A 21,155-nucleotide genomic window follows, 5' to 3' on the forward strand; every position below is an offset into this window, starting at 1 on the left:
CTCTGTCAGCGCTCATCCTGGGCTGACGTGGTGTCACGGGGAGCAGGACGGTCAGCGTCCCCGGCTCCTCCGAGCTCCGTTTCTTCATCCGCAATGCTGGGTTTCTCTTCGCTGTCTACTTAGTAGGGTTGCTGAGAATCACACGTGATGGTTGTCAGGGGCGATTTGTGGTTGTCCCTGTGATAGTCATATAGTGAATATTTGATAGAAACTCTTGTTTTTTATTAAAATTATGGCTCCTAGATTGCAGTGGTTTTTAGTCTGCATTTACTCTTTTTATAAATTTATTCTTATTTTTAAATAAGCACTTATTTTTATTTATTTTTATGAAGGTACTGGGGACTGAAGCCAGCACATTGTGCATGCTAAGCAGGTGTTCTACAACTGAGTAATACAGACCCTCCTTGTCTGAACTTAAAAATAAATATTTCAATACACAAAATAGCTCTTAAACACCATCATGGGACCTATTTTCTGTATAGACAATTGAATACATATGCTATTTCAATAAGAATAAATGTTGTTGGGACATACTTTCTGAATCTGTTTATGTGTTTAAAAACGATCATAGGTAGTGATAAACACGAGTCTTAGATCCACTACTTAGGGTCTGTTTTGCCATCATGGGAAATTATATTCTATAGAGAAGGCTAATTGGGTCTCGTTGATATTTGGATGATTTAGCAGATGATGAAGGCTTTCAAAAGCTGACAGTTTTGTATTTTAAACTAACTACAAAGTTATCTTCTATAAATTGGAAGTCCTCAGCTTGTGAATTGCCCAGTAATTCAGTGTGTACATGTCTGTGTCTCTGTGAACGTGTGTGTGTGTGTGTGTGTGATTTCAGGAAGGTAGAAATAAGTTCCATATAGCCCTCTGATACCTCTCTCTTCCAGTTCAAGGTGTAGGCATATATTTATACAAATAAATTGATACTCTTTTGTCATTTGGCATATTGGTGGGTATAAAAGTTTCTCATACTTGTTTCAGAAGGGTTGGGGAGAATGAGCTTAGAAAATAGGAGGAGATAGAGGCAGGAAGGTTCTTTACACTTTGTGCAGGATGAGAAACAGTAGCTTTTCTTTTTTCTACTAAAGCAAACTGGCACTGAATTGTAACATACTATTACTCAGAATTGCTTTTCTGATCAGATACGAGTGCCTCAGATTTTTCAAGGCAACATGAATGATGAAATGTGTTTTAGCAATTATCTTTAAATGTAGTTTTATTTTTTAATTAAAAGGCTATAGCCTGTTCTTTCTTCCAGCGTTACAAGAAGTTCCCATTGATCCAGGTACATGATAATTGTGCTTAGTTTCTTCGGGTTATTGTTTTGTTTTTTTTTTTAAGTGCTTGTTTCATTGTGGTGTGAATGAATGTTTAAAATTTCTGGATTTTGATGTTTAGAACATGCTGATTTATCAGAACTGTTAAAAACCTGATTGCTGTTTGGTCCTCGTTTGGTGGGGCAACCTATTGATTTCTGTTGTCTGTTAAAAAGGGAAATTCTTCCTCTAGCCTGTAGATCATTAAGTGAATGGTTTGCAGTGTGCCTTTAAAATTCTTTGAATGCATTGAGCATGTTTGTCCAGTGAATTTTGAATTGACTCATAGTAATGACTTTGATTCTGTGGCTTTTGCTCGTCTCCACATGAATTTGAATTCTCTGTTGCATTTTGTATACGTGTTCTTAACAGGGGAAGAAATTTTGCATTTTTTACATTGGTGGGTTTTCCTATCCCCTCTGAATGCCTTCTGTAATTGATACAGCGAAAATCTGTTATTGCAGTGCTTAATTATTTCATAAACTATTTTTTGGCTTAATCAGATACAATGACAAAGAATGATAATAAAAAACATGAAAAACTTCCTTCCTTTGAAGAATAGAAATGAGGTGGTCAGGCTCACGCGTGCTTTGTACCTGACACCCTTACTTTCATGTCATTGTGTATCATGATTCGGAGATGGAGTTGCTTCAGGTTTGTAGATTTTTGTTTTAACATTTGTGTTGAATTCATTCTCTAGGCTGATGTTTCCTGTTGCGTTTGTGGAAAGTGTAGGTGAAGGGAAACAGATGCTATGTTTTGTATTCAGGAGGCCTGAGTTGCTGAAGAGAATAGAGTAGAGGGTGGGCTGAGGAACAGAGTGACACTCCCTCACCTCCAGGCTGAAATTGATGAACAATGAAATCAATTAGGTGTATCGGTATTTATTTGACCAATAGAAGTCAGAGGGCCCAGACTGTCTAGTTATGCGCAATGGAAAGTACTGAATTCACCTGCAGAATTAGGTGATTTACCAAGTAGAAGCAGCTTAGAGCAATCAGAAAAATCAGTTCTATGATGAGATATAAAAAGAATATAATATCTATTATTTCTGAAACTTTTCTATGTTAAGTTGTGTAGAGCTAAAATTAAGTTCCAAGCACCAGGAGTTATGAGTCTGGGTGGTTCTGTGGGATCGTTATTCAGGGATGTGTCTAGACCCTGCTGGAATGGCCGAAGCTGGCAGGAAAAGACCCAGAGCCAGGATTTGTCATCCTAGGGTGTCCTCCATAATGGTTCCATGTGATAGCCCATGATTGGGTTAACAAATTTAACAGACTCCAGACGCATGTGAACCTTAAGAAGAAAAAGTGTGCTTAGTAACTGCTTTCAAGCAAGCACCTGTGCATCCTCACTCCTGTCTCCTTGCCATAAAAAGCAGAGACAATGCCTTGCTTGCATATTTGAGGTTTTAGATAGCACTCTGTTCATTGCACAGCAATGACCCAGGCCCTCAGCTATAAATGCTGGGCGTGCGTGCTGTTAGATAGTCTATTATCCCCAAAACACGGACCTGGCTGGACTGGTGGTCTGCTTTGTAATGAATATCTAAAGAATTTATCTTGTTCCCCTCTCCCCATGACTCCCCTAAAGGTAAACTAAGCCTTTTTACTCATTGTGGATTCTACAATCTCTGTCTCATCCTGTCTTTCCCCAAGTTCCTGTTTACTATCACACAACTGTTAAAGACTATTTTCTTTGATTATACACAATAAATATGGGAGCATTTGAGAGGCTCTTGGAGTTGGCTCCCTACTCCCTCTCGCTTTCTTTCCTTTTTCCACAGTCTTGAGTCATTCATTCCATGTCGGTAAGACTTCTGCCAGCCAGAACCCACAGTTCCAGGTGAGAAGGATGCAGACTTTATCTCTCCTACCCGAGGGAGAGAGAGAAGAGAATTGAGATCTGCTCCCCCGTGGTCCCTTCCTGCCCCAGGGCCACTCCAGTTCACCTGCAGCCTTCTGGCCTCTGCTCTCAGGGCCTCTGTCCCAAGACTGACATCAGCCTTTTTTTCCCTTGTCAATATTTCCTGTGCCTTTCAGGAGTTGGTCTCTTCTCTGCAATTCCACCCTGGCAGATGTGATGGTGGTCAGCGTGCTGGTGGGCCGTCATTTGGGGACTCCCAGGAGCCATTCTGATTCTCCTGAGTCTCTCATTCGGGGTTACAAAACTGTTGAGAACCGGAGGAAGCCCATTCACGTGAGGTCAACACAGTATTACATCACTTTCATTTTATTTTTGAATTTTCATTGGAGAAATTATTTGTAACAAACTTTTCCAGATTTTCGGCCGCCTGCTTTCCTCACCACTATTTCCTTGTTGGCTCTGGTGCTTGTTTAAAGAGCCAGGTTTCTTCTCTGGTCATTTCTAGCAGCTGGGCTTGCCGAATCCTTGATCTGCATTTGAAGCAGAATGCTTCTTCGTGATGTCAAACTGATTTTCCTTGTCATGTCTTAATATTTTGTGTACACTCAGCAACTGTTTCAAGTGAAATGCTCTTGTCCAATTTCGGTTAACTCACATTTGCTGAACTCCTGCTTTCATGCTGAGGGCAGTTTCTTCTTCCTGTAATAAAATTTAGCAATTTGCATTTACTATGGGAAGGTACTGGCCCGAGGTGCTCTCGTTCTTAACAGTTTTAATAACAATTCACCCATTAAAATGTACAGTGGTTTTTACTCTATGCCCAGAATTGTGCATCCCATTCAATCTTAGAACATTTTCATCCCCCCAACAGGAAGCTCCTTACGCATAAGCAGACATCCCCATCTTCCCCATCCTCCCACAGCCCCAGGGAGCCACTTTTCTCTCTCTGTGGGTTTGCCTCTGCTGGAAATTTCATGTAAATCGAGTTACTTCATGTAAGTGGAAGCATCTATTGTGACTGACTTCTTTCACACTGAGTAACGTTTTCAATATTTGTCCACGTTGTGGCCTGGGTCAGTACTCTATGCTTTGCTATTGCTGAATAATATTCCTCTGTATGGCTGGGCCCCTCTGTTTACCCATTCATCACGTGATAGGCATTTGTGTTGTTTCTGCTTTTTGGCTGTGATGAGTAATGGCACCGTGAATATTCCTGTAGGAGTTTTTATGTGAACATTTGTTTTCAGTTCTCTTACGTGTGTGCCCAGGAAGCAAAATTGCCTGGTTATTCAGAAACCAAATGTTCAACTCTCTAAGGACCTGCCAGGCGTTTTTCCAAAGTGGCCAGGCTGTGTTACATCCTCACCAGCAACGGCTGCGACCTCTGCATCTTCTGTGTCCTCATTAGTGCTTGTTACTCTTTTTTTGATTATAACCTATTGTAGTGAGTGTGAAGCAGTTTCTCCTAGTGGTTTTGACTTGATTTCCCTTACAGCTAATGATATTGAACATCGTTTCGTTGTGCTTATTGGTCATTTGTATATTTTCCTTGATAAATGTTTTTCAGATCCTCTATTCATTTTTTAATTGAGTTGCCTTTTTATTGTTGAGTTGTAGGAGGTTCTTTTTGTTTTTGTTTTGTTTTTGTTTTTGTTTTTTGGTAGATACAAATTCCTTATCAGATAAATGATTTGAAAAAATTTCTGCTGTGTGTTGTTTTTTCACTTTCTGGATGGTGTCTTTGAAGCAAAGTTTTGAAATTTGATGAACTCCAATTTATCTCTGTTTTCTTTTTCCTTGTCCTTTTGGGGTAATATTTAATATCTGAGGTATTTTATTTAAACTTTTATATATAAAATAACTTAATTATTGGGACCGTTCTAGGAGACGGGTGCTGTTGTTGTCCCCAGTCTATGGATAGGAGACTGGGATGCAGAAAATTTCACTGACTTATCAGTGTCAAAGCTACCCAGTGCTGTGGGAGTTCAGACCCTCATGTTTGTCCCCAGCATCTGTGCTCTTCACCACCATGCTCCACTCCTTCCTGGAATCGTTAATGAAAAAGTCTTTACTTTTTTGATTTCTTGTCAGTTTTTGTTTTTCTCATTGGGGCCTCATCTCCTCATTTTCCTTTAAGAGATCAGTGTAGGTTTATTTTAGGTCTCATGTAGGCAGAAGCATTGCTATCAGTTAACTTCTTTATTACTCACTCCCCAGTGATGGCTGTTGCTAATTGACCTAATGAAGTCTTGCTTTAGTCTTTCCTTCTCATGACACTAACAACAGAGTCATGACTTACAGAATGCTTAAAGAAGAAAGTACTTGATTGATTTTATTTTGCTACCCAATCAAACCAATCAAATAAAAACCCCAGAGTTGACACAGACGGTAAGACCTCCAGAATAGGGTCACTGTCTTCCTTGTGTTCCATTTGTTTCGTCACAGTGTCTGGATAGTGCCTTGCTGTCCAGCAGTTTTGTTAGGATACAGTGCTCGTGAATCATTGTAAGGACAGAATTTTGACAACAGACTGTGCTGTTCATTTCACGAGGGAAAAGTTAATATAGAAATACTGCTCAGATCTATTTTAAAATTAAGCTTGGAATTTTGAGAAGAATTCAAGAAACCATACAAAGATCTTTTTCACTAATTTTAGATCTATCTTAGACACATTATGGTTACATAGCAGAGTACCTTATCAAGTAGATTTGACAAGAGGTGTGTATTATTGATTATTTGTTTTAGTTGAAATATTCTACCTGGGATAAAATATTCAGTGCCCATAAATGAACAAATATGTTTGTATTTCTATGCAACAAGGGAGCAGACTTCATATGTTTCTATATAATATATATGACTGTGTGTTTTAATCTGTCTTTCAGTGTTTTTATAGTTTTTCAGCAATGTTGTAACTTTAGAATTCTTCTAAGAAAATCACCCCAGATTCTAGTGCAGTTTGTACTGTGTATCCTGTCTTATGCATGGGATTCCACTGTCCCCACAGGGAGGAATTTCCTCTTCTATTGAGTTAGTATCAGAGTTAAAGGAACTGTGATTTCTAGGCCTTTGCTCTCCATGTGTTTGCAGTTGGCTGTCAATCGCGATTTTCCCTTTCTTGAGTTTTCATTGTTCAATTAGAATTTTTGAAAATAACTATTAATATGTTGCATCGATCTCCCTAGAAACTTGATGTGTTTGTGCTTTTCAGTTTTCAATTTATGAAAAATGTAAATACACACTTGTTTTTAAGTAGTCCTTTTTCACTAGATATTTGGTTACCTCTTTATAGTTAAAATATTTTTTTCCCAATGAATGAATCGGTGTGCATGATTTAAAAGATACCTTACTTTTTATTTTTCTTATTGTAACAGTTATATTCATTGTAGAGAATTTAGAAAATACGGATAAACACATTAATAACTTAAAATGGCCTCTAATCTCACCTAGACATACAGTTGTAAGGTTTGAAATTGAGAATTACAGGTCCTCTCACATTGTTCTTCTTTTTCAAGTACGTTTTGGTTACTGAGACCCTCGAATTCCCATATGAATTGTAGCAGCAGCTAGTCAGTTTCTGCAGAGGAGCCCGCAGGGATTGTGATCGAGACCACGTTGAATATACGGATCGTTCTGGGGAGCACTGCCATTCCAAGAGCGCTGTCTTCTGATCCAGCAATGTGCTTGGTTTGTCTGTCCAGGTATTTAGGTTTTGTTCATATTATTTTTTAACAATGCTTTGAGTTTACAGAGTTATTTTACTTTTTTTTTTTTTTTTGCCTTTATACTGAGGACAAGTGTGCCAGGTACCGGGATCAGAAGTGTATTTGAGCCCCGCCACTTGCTGCCACCATGGTCGCTGCGCTCTTGCTTCACCCGCTCTACAATCTTGCACAGAATAGGACCTCAGTAACTCTCTCTCTCGAATGATTATATGCTTGTTGGATGATGCTTGAGAGTCCGTGTGATGATTTTTTTTCCCAGCCTTTCCCCACTTCTTTACTATGCCCTTTCTCTTCCTTTCCTCCAGCCTGGGTTTCAGTTTACCTGTGGCATTGATTTTTCTTGTCTGTAGACACTTCCTTTCACTGGTTCACGATAATTTTACATGTGGGCTGTGGAAACTTGCTAGATGTCAAGAAAGAGCCAATCCATTGCATGCTAGTAATTTTAGAGTGCATTATTGTTTTATCGATTGAAATTAAATCAGGGTGACCCCCTGAGCCCTCCCGTGAGCTGTTTTTGCCTTCCTACATGTGATAAAGCTCTGGTTGCTGAATGTGCCCTTTCCCCAGACTTGGTTTTGGAGTTAAGTCACCATCAGTGGAGCCCTCTCTTTAAAAGATGAAGAAAACATTTGCTCCTTCTCCCTGGTTGGGGACTTGGATGAGATGAGGTACCAGATAAAGAATGGAGCCCCACCTCATTCTAACACCCGCTCGTTCCTTTCCTTTCTCCACGGAAAAAGAGTACAATTCAACACTATAAAGATTGATTGTGACCAAATGAGATAGACAGGACAACCGATCATTTATTAAATATACTTTCATGCCAGAAACAAGTGTATTATACACACAAAAAGCACACAAAGCACGGTAGTACCGTGATTACAAACGTGGGTCCGAGTTCGAGTCCTGCTCTGGAGTGACCAATCCTGTGAGATGGAGAACTGGTAGGTCGGCTTAGCCTCTCTCGGGCTTGTTTTCTGTCCTGCAGAGATGGGGCTCGCTAGGCGTCCCTCCCCCGTAGAGGTGCTGTAGGGTGCAAATAATGCGCGTGGGCAGCCCGAGCACAGCTGCTCGTTCCTCGTAAGTGCAGGAGAGCATAGCTTTTGTGGTGAAGGCTTTATAACAGCCCCGTGTAGACTCTCAGTGCTCCGAAGGGATGCCCTGTGGTTTGGAGATGGGATTCTCATTTCTGTAAATACCCAAGGATTGTGTAATTGGGCCCTGCTGATTTGAATCTATTCTTTAGAAAGTACATATTGTAGATATATTTTTCAAGCATGCATGCTTTTTTCTTTTATTATTTATAGTTCAACCCTCTCCCTTGGTGGGACTTTTCATGGAATCCAGGAAAAAGCCCTAAGCCACCTGCCTCTTCACACGTCTCCGTGGCGGTTTTCTTCCCTGACTAGAAGAGGGTTCTGCATAGGAAATTTTCTTTGTTCCCCTTTTCTTGGAGTCTCTCTGTCTGTCTGCCCACCTCCCACCTGTCCAACTGTCCATTTCTCTACCCACTCATTCTTCTGACTTGTTCCAAAAAGCATTTCAGGCAGCTTACAGAAGAACAGATACCAAATAAACAGGTGAGAAAGTGGGGCCAAGTTCAGACAGTGAGGCTAGGAGGCGAGCCTGTGTGAGGGTGGCAGGCATGAGAGACACGCGTCTGCCCTGTGACTTATAAGATCGACAGCAAGAGTGTGCCTGAGGCTCCCAGCAGACACAGGGAAACTGAGTGTGTGGGAGATGCTCACTGGCTGTGAAATAAATAAGTGGCTGAGGAGAAGCCCAGCCTTTCCAGCTACTAAGGCTTAGGAGAATAATTTGAGTGTCTTCAACATCAGATTATTTCATCTTTTCTTTTGTCAGAGTTCTACATATAGTTGGTTACATTCTGTACCTTGAAATTTCTACAAAATTTCTTCCCACGTGAGTCCAATGACTCGGGAATGGGGTGGTTCTGCTCATTGACTGGGGATGGCCAGAAACCGAAAATGACAGCTTCAAAGGAGCCTGGGATTTGTCAGTTATGTTTTGTCAGTACTGTAGAGTTCAAAAAATGCTTTCACAGTATCTCTCCATCTGAGGCGGCAGCGTGCTCTCTTAGCAGCATCAGGAGCTCAGGGCCACGGGATGGTGGGGGCTGACTGCTTTGCAGTCAAGACAGCTGAGCTAGTCACTGCAGGTGTGGTTCTTTTACGTAAGGCCTTTCATGTTCTTTACTTGAATGTTTCAACAGGGAGTTAATTCACTGAGTCAATTAACATTTAATGAATATGATGCTTTGTTGTAAAGACAGTTATAGACAGAATATAAGCTCTGAAGCCTTTAAAAACGGTTTCATTACTGAAATTTCACTAGGGGAGATACACAGTTTATCTTATTTATGCCTCTCTTTTAAAGTAACAAAGAAACAAGACAGAAAAGGCAGAGGATGGTTTCTGTTCTTCCTTTCTGCTTGCAGGTGCCCTCACCTCCAGTAGCATCCATCCAGACACCGGAACTGACACTGGCCGTGCTCAGAACTGCCTCAGCCCTGAAGACACAACTGACAAATAGAAGGGGACCACGCCCTGTTACAGCAGGTGCTCTCACTTTCTGGATCCTTATGTAACTGAGCGGTGTCAATCAGGATTGCCCGTTTTACATTGTGTGGCGCTGCTGCGGTGTCTCCTAGTTATTTGTTTCTGTAAGTATTCATGTATTATTCCCCAATGCGTGGTACTACACGTCTAAAAATGCTTTTTTCAGATGAAAAATAACGTGCATTTAATATAATATGTCTGAAAAAAGGGGCAAAAGATTCTATCCTGGTCCCGCTACTCAGAGATAATAATTAACAATTTAACATTTATTTTCTGTTCTTTTCGTCAGTGTGTAGCATCTCTGTCATAAAAACCAGTGAGCACTCCGTCCCTGTTTACTGTTCGGAGACCTCCATTTTCCATTCGGCTTATTACATGATTTTCTACAATATTCTATCTCCCCTGGCATGATTTTTAAAGACCAGTGTAGCATTCTGTCTTATGGAGGCATGGTCCATTTTACTTCGGACTTAAATAAACTTTTAAATTCCAAGTATACTTAACTGAAATACTGAAAAGAGAACTGTGGTGGTACAGGAAGGCCCCTAACTCCCTTCCCATTAATTCCTGAGAGTAAAAGCTTTTGAAAATTTGGTATATATATTTCATGACCTTTATGCCTATGAGATACATATATATACACATATGAGAAATCAATGTATAGGTGTGTGTATATATGCTTTATTTAAAAATGAGACCATACTATATGTTTTTCTGCAGCTCGCTTTATTCACTCAGGGGTATATCATGGACATCCTCCCACTCCAGACTCACCCGGCCCTTTCAGATAGATTGGAGGGGTCTCCTGATGTGTGGGTGTCGTCTCTTGCCCACGGACACATTTGGTGGGAGAGTGCTGTGGACAAGGCCCTGGACCACGGCGAAACGCCGGCTCCCTCAGCGCCCGCAGCTCGCCTTGATTTACCGCATCATTGTCTTGATGGTGGACAGTTAAGTTTTCTCCATTTTCCACTGTCAGAAAGAATGTTTGAGTTGCATCCTTCTTGTACAGAACTTCCTGTGATCTTGTATGTGTATTCCTTTAGTTAAGGCTTCTGGAAATTTAGTCCCTGGATGTGACATTTACATTCATCACAGACTCCTTTCAAGTGACTAGAAATTCCTTCTCCATTGGGGAAAGAAAAAATGCACAATTACTTATGTAACCAATTCTCTATCGCTGGATATGATTTCACTTCAGTTTTTCTTCCCACCTTTGTAAACAGTGCTGTGTAAATGCCCTGATGGGTACATCTTTTTGGACTGATTTTTTTTTTCCTAAAGGAAACGATTCCTAGAAGTGGAGTTGAGTCAGTGTGTATGTACGTTTTTCAGAGCTTACAAATCCATTGATATGTCATCCTCTGAAAAAGTCGCTCATGATTTGTTCTCCCACAGATGGACACTAGCTAGAATATCTTAAAAATATTTGCCAATATGATAAGCAAAAGTGCTTTTTCATTGTTTTTGTTTGCATTTGATGACCAGTGAAGTTTTGAGCATTTTTCACTCATTAGCCATTTGACTTTTTTAAAATGAATGATTCTTTTTTATCCTTTCCCACATTTAAGTGAGGGAGCTTCTTGTTGCTTTGTGACAGCTTTTTGTATGTTATGAAAATTAACTTCGTGAATTCATCAACATGTATCACAGAGCTTTTTCTTGTCATTTCTTTCCTTTCATTTTGTTCAGGAAGTTTTTTGATTTTTGTTGTGACTCAAACTATTCTTAGGATAGTAAATGTCTTCCTTATGGGTATTATCTTTGACATTATTCTTAGAAATACTCTCTTATAATGGAATAAATCTCTTCTGTAGTTTTTTTTTAATCTCTAAGATGGAGATTATAATAGTACATGTTATAGTGAGGAGAAGTTGAGTTAATAAGAGCAAAGAGTTGTATTTGCTGTTACTAGTACTTTTTAATATTTACATCGCTATCTGCAATTTATCTTGTGGTCATTATGACAGGAGTAGAATTTATTCTTTCCAGGTGATTCTCTGTCCCAGGACAATTATCGAATTCATAATTTTCTCTTTGATTTGAAATCCCACCTGTACAAAATACTTACATACACTAGAGTCTTTTTTGAGCTCATGGTTCCCTTCTGTCAATCTCCTTTCCTTACTCCAGCACCATATCTTACATGTTGTAAAAATTTATTTAATAACTGGCAGTCTGATTTTTTTTGATTCTTTTCTTCCATCCCAAATTTTCTTGTCAAGTATTATGACTTTATTATTCCTGAAGAATTCCAAAATATTTTGTTCAAGTTATAAAAAATCAGATTGGAATTTTCATGGGATTTTTTAGTAAGTTTTGAATTATTCTTAGGAGAACTTACATCTTTACAAAACTGCTTTTCTCCATGCAATATGTTTATGTCTCTACATTCATACCTCTTACTTTAACCCTCAGTACAGTCCTGAAGTTTCTCCATTTAGAATATGGGCATTATTTTTGAATTTATTCCAGATTATTGTTTATGTTTTTGTTAATTTTGTAAGTGAGAATTTTTTGCTATTATATTTTTAAATGTTTAAAACTGACATTTAGAAAGGAAGATTCGGTTTGTCAATACTCACTTTGTAACTTGTCATTTAAAATTGTAAGTATTAAGTACTTGTTCCAGAATCCTTTCTTTTCTGTTTTTTAAAATTTGTTTCCAAGATTCTCAAAATGTTCATAGCTAAGTAGTATAGGTGGGGACACAGATGGAGAGAGGAAGTGTGGCTCACGAACAAACTGTGAGCACTTTCATGGCTGCCTATAGGCTGGAGAAGCCACAGAAGAGCCCAGGTTAGACCAAGGGTGGCTTTGTATGCACTTGAAAGCCAGCTTTCCTGCCTGTATGGTGAAGCCTGGTGGGCGTGGCAGGTAGATGATCAAGGTCTGATCAAGGTCATTGGCTGCACAGAGCACTGTGTCTGTGAGAACTGGAGACCATTACCATGGGAAATGCTTGGCGCCAGGAACACTGCAGGGGAGCTGGGGAGCCTGTGTGTTAAGGATTTTCCAGCCCTGGGAGTGGGAAGATGAGACTCTGCATTCAGATCTGAGTTTGAATGCATCCTCTCTTGTTTACTGGTCCTCTGACTTTTGTCAAGTTATCTACCCGCTTTGAACTCCTGTTTTCTTGTCTCTCAAAACAGGAGAATTACAGCCTGCTGCTAGAGTGTTTGATCAGGGTAAATGATTTGTGTCTATAAGATGCCACGTACAGTCACAATCTCAGTGAGAAATGGGCTGTCGCCTCTTCTTCTGCAACTCAGTGCTCGATAAGACATCGGGGGAAAGCCAGTCCCTAATTTGTATGTGATGCAATGAGGAACAAAATTAACGTCTTGCCTTTCCCTAGCAGTATTCTTATTTCTTTGCTTCATTTACCTCTTTCCTCCTTTACTCTCCCCTTTCACCTCCTCCACCAAAAGAGACTGAGTCTGTCTCAGGACACTACATTCAAATTACTTTAAATGTTGGCTCATCCCCATGAAATTACAGTGAAATTAAAAATAATCTGTACACGTCCCAGACATGATTATATTTGATTTACACACTCACACACACACACACACACACACACACAATCAGGCTACCTCCCATTTGCTGAGGGAGAAGGACCACTTTTTCTGAGTTTTCATTCACTGAGCGTGAGAGCAAAGTCTCTTAAGCAGAAATTCGCCTGGCTTCTTGCATGGTTTTTTAAATTGGATTTCTGCTTTGTGTCCACAGAAATAGACTCCTATTAGAAGAGGGGAAGTGGAGACATAGATATTCTGCTGAGATATTGGTGTCATCATATTTGAGTTGGAAAGGACTTACGACAGCATAGAGTCGTACCTTTTTATGGGTGAGAATCCATGATAGTGTAACTTGGACAAGAACCCGGGTCTTCTGTCTTCATGTCCACGCGGATGAAGAGGTAACTGGGTGGGGGATGGCAGGGATCCTTGCTTGAGTTCCGGGGTCTTGCTAGTTTCCATTGTTCAGCTGCCTTTAATTTATGTCCATGTGGCCTCTCATGGGAAGGTCACTCTATCCTGATAGATTGAGTTTCTAATCAGCAAAAAGGTCTGGACCCACTCATGTTTCCCAGAGATTTTCTGCTGACCTGCTGACACTTTATATACATGAGATCTAAGAAACTGCTGGATATAAAATCCTTATTGTTATCATTTGCCCTCGAGTTCCACAGGAATGGGGTACTGTCTCAGGCTGTCTAAGGCCAGCTCTGAACAAAGATAGGGTGATAGGCTGTGCAGCTGGACACTCCCCAGTCGAATGGGATTTCCACCTTAGTTTTTAGAATCAGGCAGATGAGTTCAAATCTTACCTTTACCAGTTATTAGCTTTGTGACCTTGAGGAAGAAACTTTACTTTTTTGGGGACAAATTTTCTTTATCTGTAAATAAGATCAGTATTTATTTTAGGGTTTTTGTTTTAGAATTGAATGAGCTAATTCCCTCATTTATTCCTAAAATACTGATCACATGGTTCTATGCTGGTGACTTAGTGGTTGATTACTAAGGGACTCAGTAGTGAGAATGTGGGTGAGGCTCCCTGGATAAAAGAGCTTATATTCCATGATATGCTTGTAAAAGACTGGATTGCAGTGGATTTTTAGTAAATGTCCATTCCTTTCCTAATCCCCATTGATTGTGTATATATCTTTATACTAATATATGAACAATTTTTTATTGCAATTTAAGTCTTTTTGTAGTATTTAAAGTATGTAGCTATAACAAAAATACGTGAAATAAAATGATTTGACTTTTATTTTCTTTTCAATAAGCAAAACAAAATAAAATAGAAAAGAAAAGAAAAAGTTTTGAAGGAGTAGAAATAATTATATTTCCGTGGAATCGACTCTCTATGTTAGGTTTTTCCGTTGTGTTCTTAAACAGCATATAAAATTGACAGGTTTTGACTTCAGTGTTGATAGCTGGGTGAGTATAGTTTCTTTTTGTGGTTGTCTTTGATGAATTATTTGCACTAGATCATAAATAATGTGCATGTTACATATTGGAAACGAGGAAAGAGTGGAGACATACTACCTCCAATGCAGTCATTTTGTTACCGAGTCCAAACACATTCTGCTCACCAAATGACAGGCCAATAAACTGGGAGATGAGGTGTTGGAGCAAGGAATAGTGACTTTACTTGCAAAGCTGGCAGACCCAAAAGATGGCAGACTGATGTCCTGGAGAACCATCTTCCCCAAGTCAGAATTGAGTCTCCTTTTATACTAAAAAGGGGTGGGGCTGCAGTTGGTTGTTGGAAACTTCTTGTTGTATGAATTGCTTGTCCTTTGAATCCGCTGTTCTTGCAGCTGTCCATGTGGATCAAATCATGTTGCCCCTGTAAAACCTCCAAAAATAAAACAAAGTTATTCTCTATTTTGCAACTTGCCATCTCTACATAAGTGCAGATTAGTTAGCATCCTTCAAGATCACGGCCAGGAGTAGAGGCTGTCCTGGATATTTCAGTCTAAAGGCAACTTTCTTTTACAAATGGTGCAGAGATAACAAGTCTGAGCCTAGAAAACAGGGCACAGGGTTAAAGCCAAAAGAACAGACCTAACATGGGGTCAAAATTGTTCTTTTCTATTACAATTCCCTTTTCCGCTTCATAGATAATTTTAGTAAGAAACATGAGCAATTTTGTATTTTTGCTCCTTAATAACCGATAAGTGGGCCAACTATATTTTTGTGAGCAGGGATGCTGTGCGGGCATAGGGGTCACAGCAAACTCTTGTTGGGGTGGCCGACCCTGGAACATGTCTGATGCCCCGTGAGTGTTGGTGAGGGTCCCCCTAGCCAGCGGCTCTCTTCAGGAGCCAGCATATGGGCATTGATATCTGGAGACCTCATTTTCGGCTGCAGGAAATTTTTTAGATACTGCGATTGATAAATCACTCCAGCTGGGGATAATTAGGGAAAAAAGGGAAAGGAAAAGGGTTTGGAGTAGAGTAGAAGAGAAGGACATCAGATCACGGAGCCTGAGTGCTTGGCAGCGTGGCTTCGGTGGAGAGGGGAGCAGACGTGGGGAGGGGCCTGGCCCCGGAACCAGCTCCTGCACCTGTCCCCGTGCCCAAGCCACATAGCTTTTAATTGGGCCACCTCTCTGGGCTGGATGTCACCCTGGGCAGAACCTTGAGAATCGAAGGTAAGGGGTGGGCAGCACTCACCTAGGGGGTCACTGTGGATTTCGGTCAAGTCCACAGTGCCTTTCCTGGTCATGTGTCTTCACTTGTCCTTTATCTCAGGATCTGAGGAGGAGGAGAAAGGAACTCAGGTAGAGATCCAGGAAGATATCCGACTGTGTTAAGAGAGGACAGACACAGTGACACGAGGAGCGAGGACACTTGCAGCAAATTAAAATGACTTCACAACTATTGCTTCAGAGTTGCAGGTGTGAGAAAGCCTAAGCCTGTCTCAGAGTGCAGGGGACAAGTGGAAAGGAATGGCAAAATTTCCGCTGAAAATTGAAATTTTGTTAAATAGCCTGCTACTGTTGCTTGTATCACTTGAATGAATGCAGGCATATTTCTGTGGGCATTTATAGGTTCACTCAACCCCACCAGCCCCTCTTGCCCCCATCGGGGATGGGATTTCTCAAGCACAGTGCCCCTCCTGCTTGGGTGGGCCACGCTGCGTGTCCTCGCCTGGGGCCGGGCTGCTGCAGGGCACTGAGTCCCCGAGGCGCGGCCTGGGAGACACGTCAGGAATATCTCTGCTCTCGACTGAGGGCCTCCTTTTCCCCCTGCAGTGTAAGAATGCCAGTGACTGAGTTAGAAGCATGCTCCCAAGCTGTCCGTGTCCTTGCCATTAAGAAGCGGACCCTGGAAGCTTCCAAATTTCTCCAGAATGCGTTCTACATTCACCTTCGGCAGGTGACGGTATGTCTTTACACAAGTGGAGGAATTACTGCCGTTTTCCTGGAACTTACTCACCACTAGTCCATCTGATTTTTCTGTGCTAGGATTCAGTATGGCCTGCTAAAATATCTGGAGTCAGATCTTGAAACACCGATGAAGAGGATCATTTATTTTATTTCTATATATGATAGCCTTTTACTTTCAAAATTCAGAATTTTTGGTTCTTTCAGGAATTTTTGGGGGGTTGGCGAAACAACTTTGCTCTTACCATCTTTGAGAACTGTTGCTTTGTGCCTCTCACCTGTCTTCTGTCACTTGTGAGGCGATTCCATTTGTGACCCTCTCCGTGTTGTTCATGTTATAAAACATATAGTCTGTTAAAGTACAGTCCCTTTTACTCCGAAGACATTCCACAAATACTACTAAAACCTGGGTGTGGTTTTAAGAAGACAGAATCATTAGAACATGTACTTGCAGGTTGCTAGTGCAAAGTCCCCAAATCAATAGTCTAGCTCAACATCTAAAATCTTTCTAATCTACCTTGGATTTGTATGGATAAGTGATGCAGTTTGGTAAGAACTCAAGACCAGGGTTAGAATACAGGCTGGTGTAGCTCAGCAGGTCCTCCTGATCCAGCTCCGTGCCAGAGGGTGGGGTTGAGGGGGAGAGGGCTGGGCCTTGGGGAAAGGGGAGGGCCAAGAAGGAGGGGTGTCCTGCCGTTCCTGAGCTCAAAGTTTCATGGCAAACACCTTCACCAGGTGAAAAACTTGGAGTTTCTTCTAAGAACAGTAGGTTTGAAAAGAGTCATAAAAGCACGGGAGTGACAATATCCCTTTTGTGTCTAGTATTGGAGAGCGGCTGTGGGGCCACATGTGAGACTCGTGAGTCCAGGTGTGCAGTGTTGGTGGCTTCCACCTGAGCGGTGGGACAGTCACTGGGAAAAAATGAACAGACTTTAGGCATGTTTAGATGGTAAAAAGGAAAGGATGAATGATGTCTGTGAAGGTAGGATGGAGTTAGGCCCAGGTTTCTGGGTGGATTAATGAGGTAAGTGATGGTCCTGCTGTGCTCTGAGGAGGGAAAGCTGCAGAGGGAGCTCTGGGGGAAAACTGATGAGTTCAGCTGTGGGTAAAGTGAAAGGCTGTTCGATGTGTGGTCTGGGAGCTCAGGTGAGAGCCAGTAGCGAGTAGCGGGAGGGGAGAGAGACTGTCAAATCATTTTGTGAGCATACAAATAATTATGATTAATGATACCCTTACGTCTCTACATTCTGGATTTAAAACCCATTAACATTTTGCTATATTGACTGCAGAGGTTCCTAATTTTTTTTAACAGAAATAAAAAAAATAGAAACAAAATAGTGGAGTTAATGAACATCATAGAGTTGATGTGTGTCCTTGTATGTATTTTGATACCTCATCTGTTTATAACCATAATCTATAAAAATTTAACTAGTTTAGCATAAGAGTTAAACAGAGGGACGTGACACACAGTGTTGGGGCTTGAAGCTGATCTTCTCAGGCAAATTATGTCGCCTCTCTGTGCCTTAGTTCCATCTTCTGTGACTGCCCCCGGGCTCCTCATCACAGCTGATTTCCTAGACTAGATGTTGGGAGGGAGGCTGCTGAAGGGAATAAGAAGTGGCAACTGCTAGGGACACTGAAGGGAGACACAAAAAGTGATTAAAGCCGATAAACTCAGTACAAACAAATACTCTCAAAAGAGAAAGAATTCCGCAGTGTTTTGAGCCACTTAGCGTATGGGAAACAAAACCACGTGGACCCAAAGCTCTTGAGCATGTGAATATTGTGGTTGGGAGGGTGTCATCAGTAAAGGGTTGAGAAAAGGCCTTTTGGTTTCCCTTGACGTTTCCAGTAAGGATGGGGAGCAGAAGAGAAAACCCCCTGCTTCAAAGTGGAAGCTGCTGTTTTGTGCAAAACTGACCAAAGGTTGGAGACCAGTCATCAGCGGTGCTGGCAAATGAAGAGACTTCGGGATTGGGTGGGGCACTTGCTGCGACTTCCAGGTGACCTGCTGGCTGGGGGCTGTGTGGCGGGCAGTAGGTTTGCTGGGTGACCCGGGCATAAACCCTGGCTCTGAGGCTGCTGGTCTGACTAGCAAACCTGGGCACACGCAGTCCTAATGGGGCAGCTCGGGATGTGGCCTGGGACACCTTGGGATGTGGCCTGGGACACCTTCTGTGCTGAGGGCGAAAAGAGGGCTTCCCTGAGGGGGTGTCCCTGAGGAGAGTGGAAACGTCCTCCTGCAGGGGAGGAAGAGCCTCTGAGCAGGGTGCTGGATGCACAGGCAAGACCACCCTGAGCACGGAGGATTTGGGGAGCTGGAAGTCACACAGTGTCCCGAGCAGCGTTGTTTCTGAGAAATTAGAGGGAGAAGAGGCTGAAAATGCAGGCTAGTTTCAGACACTGTGGTGGGTTATGAGTGACAGTAAAGGAGTGGTCCGGCAGGCACGAGAGAACCCTGTGGGAGTCCCAGCGGGGGCGTCACACTGGAGGGTGTAGCTGGGTTACAGACTTTGCCACTTATTAGCTGTGTGACTTTGAGCAAGATCACCCCACCTCTATCTATCTTCATCTGTAAAATGACACAGTGACAAGCTCGTGTCATCAGAAGGCTTAGTTTAGCTCTGATCCTCTGTGTCCAGTCTTGTCAGTGCTTCCCTGCAAGGTTCTGCATTGGCTGCTCTTACCCTCAGATGGGAGGGCGTAGAAGGATATTGTAGCACCTGACGGCAGGAAGGGGTTGCTTTAAAAACAGACATGTAGCTGCCTGCAGCTGCAGGCCTGCAGGCAGTTTGATTGATGGTCCTGGAGAGGACATTGGAGGCCTTAGCATCGTTTTAAGACTTGTTTTCCCTTGGGGGCAGCATTTGCCTTTGCAGATTAATGTTGAAGATTTGGGCTTCTTGCAAAGCTGTCTTCAGAGATGGTTATATACGTAACATATCGTATAAAATAAAACGCTTTTATTTAATGTGTGGGACTTTGCAGCTGTTGGGAATAGCTCTGTTGGCCTGGTCTCCACGGAGGACACTAGGCGTCAGCAGAGCTTGCGGGAGGGCAGGCAGCTCGCCATGCTGCTGTGGGGTGTTCTCCCCAGCACGGCACTCTGCTGAGTTGACTCTTCTCTGAGTTTGGTTGCCAGATGAGCAGACATCAAATTAATGAGTTCTGGTGGGATTGTATAATGACAGGAAAAAAGAGGGTCCCGTAGATTTTCTGGACTAGAACATGCTTTTGGTTCCTGATCCAGTGTGTTCCATTACAGAATTGATGAGTTGTGTCTATTCTGGGACTTGTCGACTGAAAGAAATGTGTAGCCTGAAAGTTTAGAGTTATGATTTATTTGGCGGGAGGACTCAAGCCGGGATGACAGCCTCTGAGATCACTCTGAGGGACTGCTCCCAAGAGGTTGGGGAGGAGCCAGGATATATAGGAACTTTACAACAAAGACCAGGTAGTTGGAACAATAAAACATTGTTTGTTATCTAAAGAAAGCCAGGTATGTCAAGTTAAAGAGTTTAGTGATTTTCTATGTATCATTTGGGCTCACTGGATTCATTCTTTAGACAAGCACCTAGCTATCTAGGGCAAGTATTCTGTCTTTTCTTATTCTCATTCTGTTCAGAGGGCACTGTTGTGAGTGGCTGTAGAGGCTGGTCTTCAGGCCTGTCCTCGCTGGGGGATGGCGGCAGCCGCTGATGACTTGGTTTCAGCATTATTTGTTTACTGACATGGTTGCAGTATTTTCATTCACATTGTAGTATTTTCATTCACAGACTGATTGTGGATAACCTGGAAACTTGGAAAGGAACCGAGATAGAATTACTGCAGGTACCTTCTACTTTAATATTCCGTGTGCAAACATAAACACGGATGAAGCATACATTTGAATTTAGTGGTGTAGGGAATGGTTTCTGCACATTACAGGAGAAGGCAAGGCAGAATTCCTCTACTTTGTTGGCAGGGATTTGGGTCCACCTGTCTTTTTTGTAGCGGTTTCTGAGAGCAGTTTATGGTAACTAACAAACATTGACAAACGGTGGCACACATTGCATTTAAGAGCTGGCCTGTGCAAACTTGTGTATTGGGCAGGTGGATTGGAGAGAGAAGTAGCCCAGGCCTGGGCTCAGATACAGGTTTAAATCGCCATTTCCTCACCAAAGGGCCTTGGACTAGAGTGTAACCTCCCTTAATCTGTTGGTGAATCTGTGAAATGTGCATTATAATATTCGTTTCTTCCTGGGTTTGTTGTAAGTTGTAAACAGTATTATAACACTCATGAAACACTTAACAAACAGGCACTTAGCAGTGTTCACTGTGTCTGTCCGCCCCGCTTAGCGTGTGTCACAGCCGTAAAGGTAGCATGTGCCTGTTGAGGATGCACTGGTAGCCCCTTGAATAGGTTGTGAATTTGGTGATTTCCTTTAATCCTTGAAACTCTATATGCCATGGGCAGTTATTTTCATGGACAGATGAGGAATCTCAGGGTAAAGAAGACTGTGTAATTTGCCCAAAGTCAGACCATAATTTTGGGTGCTGGGGCCTCGGTTCAGCATGGGCCCCTGGGCCTTCTGCCCTCTCCGTTCAGCCCCAGAGACAGACGTGGGGTCGCCTGTCTCCCAGCCCAGAATATCCAGTAGGCAGCAACACAAACCTGGACCTGTGCTGCTTAAGCAAAACTCCGGAGGGGAGGCAGGTACTAAGGGGATAAATGTAAAAACAGACAACTGCAAATTGTGATCAGCTCTGAGAAGGAAAGG

At 42.0% G+C, this 21,155-nt stretch overlaps 1 protein-coding gene across 1 annotated transcript in view; it reads left to right on the forward strand.

Moving 5' to 3' along the window:
* LOC135320580 (uncharacterized) overlaps positions 1 to 21,155 on the forward strand; it is a 79,034-nt gene that overhangs the window by 45,280 nt on the left and 12,599 nt on the right. Inside the window, exons 4-7 of the transcript XR_010379783.1 lie at positions 6,704 to 6,889; positions 9,375 to 9,599; positions 13,228 to 13,417; positions 16,264 to 16,393. The gene's annotated coding sequence lies outside the window, so the exon portion shown is untranslated. The remainder of the gene's footprint in view (positions 1 to 6,703; positions 6,890 to 9,374; positions 9,600 to 13,227; positions 13,418 to 16,263; positions 16,394 to 21,155) is intronic.

The sequence above is a fragment of the Camelus dromedarius genome, unplaced genomic scaffold (assembly GCF_036321535.1).
Source record: "Camelus dromedarius isolate mCamDro1 unplaced genomic scaffold, mCamDro1.pat HAP1_SCAFFOLD_197, whole genome shotgun sequence".
Lineage (NCBI taxonomy): Eukaryota > Metazoa > Chordata > Mammalia > Artiodactyla > Camelidae > Camelus > Camelus dromedarius.